This window comes from Benincasa hispida, chromosome 2, assembly GCF_009727055.1.
Source record: "Benincasa hispida cultivar B227 chromosome 2, ASM972705v1, whole genome shotgun sequence".
In the NCBI taxonomy this organism is placed as follows: domain Eukaryota; kingdom Viridiplantae; phylum Streptophyta; class Magnoliopsida; order Cucurbitales; family Cucurbitaceae; genus Benincasa; species Benincasa hispida.
Genome location: NC_052350.1, coordinates 57100498 through 57106267, shown reverse-complemented (window position 1 = coordinate 57106267; position 5770 = coordinate 57100498).

Sequence of the window (5770 nt, the reverse complement as noted above, 5' to 3'; positions counted from 1 at the left end):
AAAATTGGGTACCTTATCCTGGTGACACTACGGATCCTGATCACTCATGTGGAGACATGTGAGCGGGGGTATCCTATACAAATAATTTGTATAAGACCGGACCACAAAATGATTAGTCTCTTTATATAATGCCGTTAAAAATAGATACTTACATTTCACTAGGATGACCATAGGTAACATGACTTGAATCCTGAGTGAGTTGTGAACTTTTGCTTATGAAGGCAGTTCTTTGATTTGTTTAGGTGAGAGTGGCCAGATTGTCAACTCAACAAGCCTACCATTTTGGGGATTCATCTGACTGGGGAGCTGGAAACACAGTTACACGATCGGAATTCACTTCTTCTCCGATGCAGGAACAAGTAGATAAATTGCTCCCTTAAGGGTTGATTTCGATGCTTGAACATAGTGGCTACACCCTCTCTTGACCCGAGAAGAACTTGGTCATAGTTGGACTATGACTTATTATTCATTAAGGAGTTAGATGTAACTACAGGGACAAAACGGTATTTTTGGCCCAACTGTACTTACAAGCAATTTGTGAAGGGTCATCGCACTGTCGATTGGTTAAATCCAATGGATACATCAAGTTATTTGTAGTGCGAAGAGTGCAACTGTCAGTCTTTAGTAGAATGAACGGCAGTTAACGGATGTTGGGTAATTTAATTAAAAAGTTTAATTAATTATCCAAGTACCGTTAGAGCTTCAATCTACAGGTCCATAAAGTTCTCTATGTAGATCAACAGGGATTTAATTGAGAATTATTTTTAGATTAATTTGAAATGTTCAAATTAATTTAGGGAATTAATTATATATGATATAATTAATTAAATTAATTATATATGATATATAGTTAATATAATGTATTTGATACATTATAATATAAGGTATTATGAGAGGAATTTGAATATGATTCAAATACTAATTATATGAATGAGATTCATGTAATTAATTTAATATAAATATGATTTATATTAAATACCATAATAAGTTGAGAGGAATTAAATATTTTGAATATGATTCAAATATCAATTATATGAATGAGATTTATATAAGTGAATTTAATATAAATGTGATTTATCGTAAATGTCATGTATTGTTGAGAGAAAATAAAATCTATAGGTTATGTTGCATTTGATGCAATATAAAACTATAGGTTATATGTTATATTTGATATAACATATAGTGTATATATATAATAAAGTAGTTATTATATATAATATATATATATATACTATTAATTTAATTTAAATTAATTAAATGGAAGGAGTTACAACTCCTCCCATTCTCTCAGTTAATTTACATGGGTTGTGAAAGAATGATATGGTTGGAGATTCATCTTCTTCCTTAATTCTCTCTGAGAGAATAGTTCTCTCTGGAAAAATTTACAGAGAAAAAAACTTACTCTCTTCCCTTTCCTCCTCTCCATCTCCTTCCATCTTCCAAGGTTTCAAGCAAAGCCTACAACTCTTGCTTGAATCCTTTGTCCCAAGAGAATACAGAGGGTTCTCAAGTGGCAATATCCCTTTTGGAGAAGGAGATCCGTTCGTGACTTGTTCGAGGGATTCTTAAAGATTAGTCTTCAAAGGTAAGGGTTTCTAAAACCCTAAGTTTTTATTTAGTATTGCATGCTATAATTTAAGTAAAGACATATCTTGTTCTTATTTACTGTAAAACCTATATTCAATGAAAAATGAAAATTTTAGTTGATCTTGCTTCCGCTCAAGGTTCTCTCCTCAGTTAGAGTTCCTTCACCTTGAAGTGCATATGGAAGCAAATATTCCATAATAATATGATAGTCATGACTTTTAAGACCAAATAATTTTATCCCTTTTAGATCGACACACCTTCCAATTAAAAGAGAATCGATCTGAAACTTTTAATTTCTTCAAATACTCACAAAATACATTTCTCTCATCTAATGATAATGTAAAATATGAAGCTGGTAGTTATAATTTGTTTTCTTCTTGTATTGGATGCAGTTCCTTCCTATTTCCATTTCTTGAAGATCAAGACGAGAATTCAAATGATCTTTTGTCCTCCCATAAATATTCAACAGTATACTGATCAAGTTTTCATAAAAAAAAAATTTTTCAATATGCGTGACATCTAAATTGTGTCGCAATAATAAAGTGCGTCAATAAGGCAGCTCAAAGAATATGCTTTTCTTCAGTCAATCGTTTGAACGTTTTCTCTTTCACATTCTTGTCAAATACATATTCTCCAAATTGGTTCACTTGTTCAAGTATATTACTTTCAGAAAAATTCTTAGGAGGTAGTTTTTCTTCTATAAACCCATCAAACAAATCTCGTTGTAGTCTCCATTCATGTTCTATAGGTAAGAAATGACAATGACCCAAGTATCAAAATTATAAGGACAAGCTAAAGTACCTCTTGTATTCCAATCAAATAAATTTTCATATGTTGGAAATTCATTAACTATCCATAATAGTGCAACGCACCTGTTAAAATTTTGTTCTAGTGAAGTATCATAAGTTTCAAACCTACCTCCCATAAAAACTTCAGTTCATCACTAATGGTTGTAAAAAGATGTCAATATTATTATCATGACCTTTAGGTCCAAGAATGAGTAATGATAACATGAAATAAGACTCTTTCATACACATCCATGGTGGCAAATTATATGGGATAAGAATGACAAACCAGACGCTATAAGAGAGACTCATATTTCCAAATGGATTAAATCCATCACTGACCAATCTAAGTCGAATATTTCGAGGTGAAGCAAATAAACTATATGAACCATCAAGTGTTTTCCAAGCAATAGTATCAGCAGGATGCTTAAGAACTCCATCATTTACTCGTCCATTCAAATGCCAAGTCATACTTGATGCAATCTTATTGATATGTATAATCATTTTAATCTTGGAGTTAGAGGAAAATATCACAAAACTTTTTTGTGGAATCTTCTTCTTTTTATTTATTTCATTTGGCTTCCACCTAGATTCTCTACAAACTGAACATTCATCAAAATTCGCATTTTCCTTCTAATATAGTTGACAACTATTGGAGCATGCAGGTATTTTCAGGTAATGACGCCCTATATCTGGAAGGATTTTCCTTGTCTCATGGTAATTACAAGGTAGATGAAATTAAAGTTATTTTTAACTTTTATATAATATATTTTTTTAATATCAACTACATTTGGATTGATTTATTTTATATAATAATTTTTTTTAACTTTTATAAAATAATTTAGATTAAATTAAAGTTATTTTCAATTTGAATCATGTAAACTTCTAAAAATGATCATCTTAGGGTAAACTTGATAAAAATATCAATATCCAATCATTGAAATAATAGATCTACTTTGGTCATCATAATTAAATCATAACAATTTAGTATTAATATATCAAACACCGTATTTTTTAAGTTTAAAATTGAAATTTACCAAAACACTATTTTTACTTCATGTCACAACACTATTGCCAATAATAATTATTTTGAAAGTTATACAATAATTATAAATTAAATCTAAGTATTAGATAAGTGGTCACCATGGATCAAATTTGTTCCCTCTAAATCTTTTATCAAACTCAATAAATATAGATAATCTCAATATTAATATAACCATTAAAAAGTTGAAGATTGGTCGTTGATGGGTTGTTCTTGACTCATTATTAAAAGGTTGTTTTTTTTCCAAGGATTCTTGCAATTATTTCTCCATATTAGACTTTGGTGGAAGTCTTTTAATTTATTACTTCCTTTACTGAAATTAACATATCCAAAATGCCTAAAGAAAAACATACCCAAAATGTTCTTTTAGTCCTTTATCACTTGTAATGTATTTCTCCTTCAAACAAACTACTTTTTATTGCATATATCAATGGATATTATATAAGTGATATATATTTCATTTTACGTACATCACTTATATAACTATAACGAATATATATATCCAATATAAAGTATATAGATGTCAAACTTGCTTTCATTTTGATGCATGTATATAATTTTTTTTTTTTTTTTTTTACAATTTTCTTTCATTTTGAGGCATCTTTTGCTATATCTATATCTGCAAATAATCAAAGTAGTTGGTGTATTTGTAAATTTGTAATTAATTACATATATTAATACATTAATGTTAGGATTTGTGCCATGAAATCTCATAAGTAATGTATTGTTTAATAATTATTTAATAATCTAATTTACAATAATAAAGTATCCATTACAGTAAAAATCTAAGTTTATTATTGGAATTTCGAACAATATGTAGTTGACATACAAGTGAATCATGTTCAAGAATTAATCTAAAGGGTCTATAGTATATGGATATTGGATTTTATATCTTAAAACTCATGGTTTGTAAATAATAAACCTATTCTGTTAATCAATATAGATGTTATTGAAATTTGATTCAATAAAGTTAATATTGAATGTTTGAATTGCTCATTTCGTTTTAGAAATAACCTAAATCCAATAAACTAAGAGTCCTGGCTATTACATGAGTACTTGAACTTTATGTGGAGACATAAGAGTAGATCAAGTTCGAGTAAATAACCAATATGGTCTATAGTATACGGATAAGGCTGGGTACCTTATTCTGGAGACACTATCAGATGTGGCCCAATTTGTAGATGTTATAATAATTGTAAAGTGTTACAAACGAAGTGATCCTAATTCGTTCATAGAGAGACATGCGAGTGGGAGCATCCTATGCAAAGAATTTGTATAAGATCGGATCAAGAAATTAGACAATCTTACTTTATAACGTTGTTTACTGTTTAAGACTGACTATTTCAAAGCGATGACCTAGGTAACTTGACCTTAATCCCGAACTAACTATGACCTCCTGTTTTTTCGTGATTATCCTTAGATTTTCATGGGTGAGGGTTGGCTCAACAGTGCTGGCTCAATAAGCCTCCTATCTCAAGGGTAAGATCAGATAGATAGCTAGGGACATAGGGTGCAAGATGGAATTCACTCCTACCCGCTTGTAGGAATAGTAGAGAGGTTGTTCTCTTAACTGCTGGCTTCGGGACTTGAATAAGAGGGGGCCTACCCTTTCATTGGCCAGAGAGGGACTCGTTTAGTGATTGAATCACAGATCAATTGTTCATTAGAGTATCAATGAGACTTAAGAAACAAGATATAATCTCGGGGTAAAACAGCTTTTGACCCAACCATTATTACGAACAACCTATAAATAGTTGACTTACTGATTATGGTTATATCGAGGTGGACATAAATATATCTATAGTGAGGGGAGTACAAGTATTGGGCTATAGTGGAATGACTGGTAGTTAATGAATGTTAGTTAATTAGGTTAAAAAGATTAGTTGGTTTATCTCGGATCCTTGGAGCCCATGATTTGTACATCTATTAGGTCCCCTACTAGCTCACAAACGGATTAAATCTTAAAATAGCGTGATGAGAGAATTTAAATGTTCAATTTCAAATTGAGGGAATCATTATCTAAATGTGGTACAATTACACATTTAATTATCGAATTAAACGAAATTAGAGAATTGGATAATATTTAAATTTGATTTAAATATTAATTACATGAATAGGATTCATGATTATGGAATTCGTTTTATAATAATTTAATGTTGGATATTAAATTATTTTAATTAATTAAATCAATTAATTTTATTTAAAAATTGAAATTTTGAATTTTATGGAAATTCAAATTTAAAAAATTAATTTTTATTTTAATTTAATTTTTAGATAAATTAAAACTGAATTTTAATTTTAAAAAATCAATAAATTGATTTTAAATCTTTTATATATATATATATATATATATATA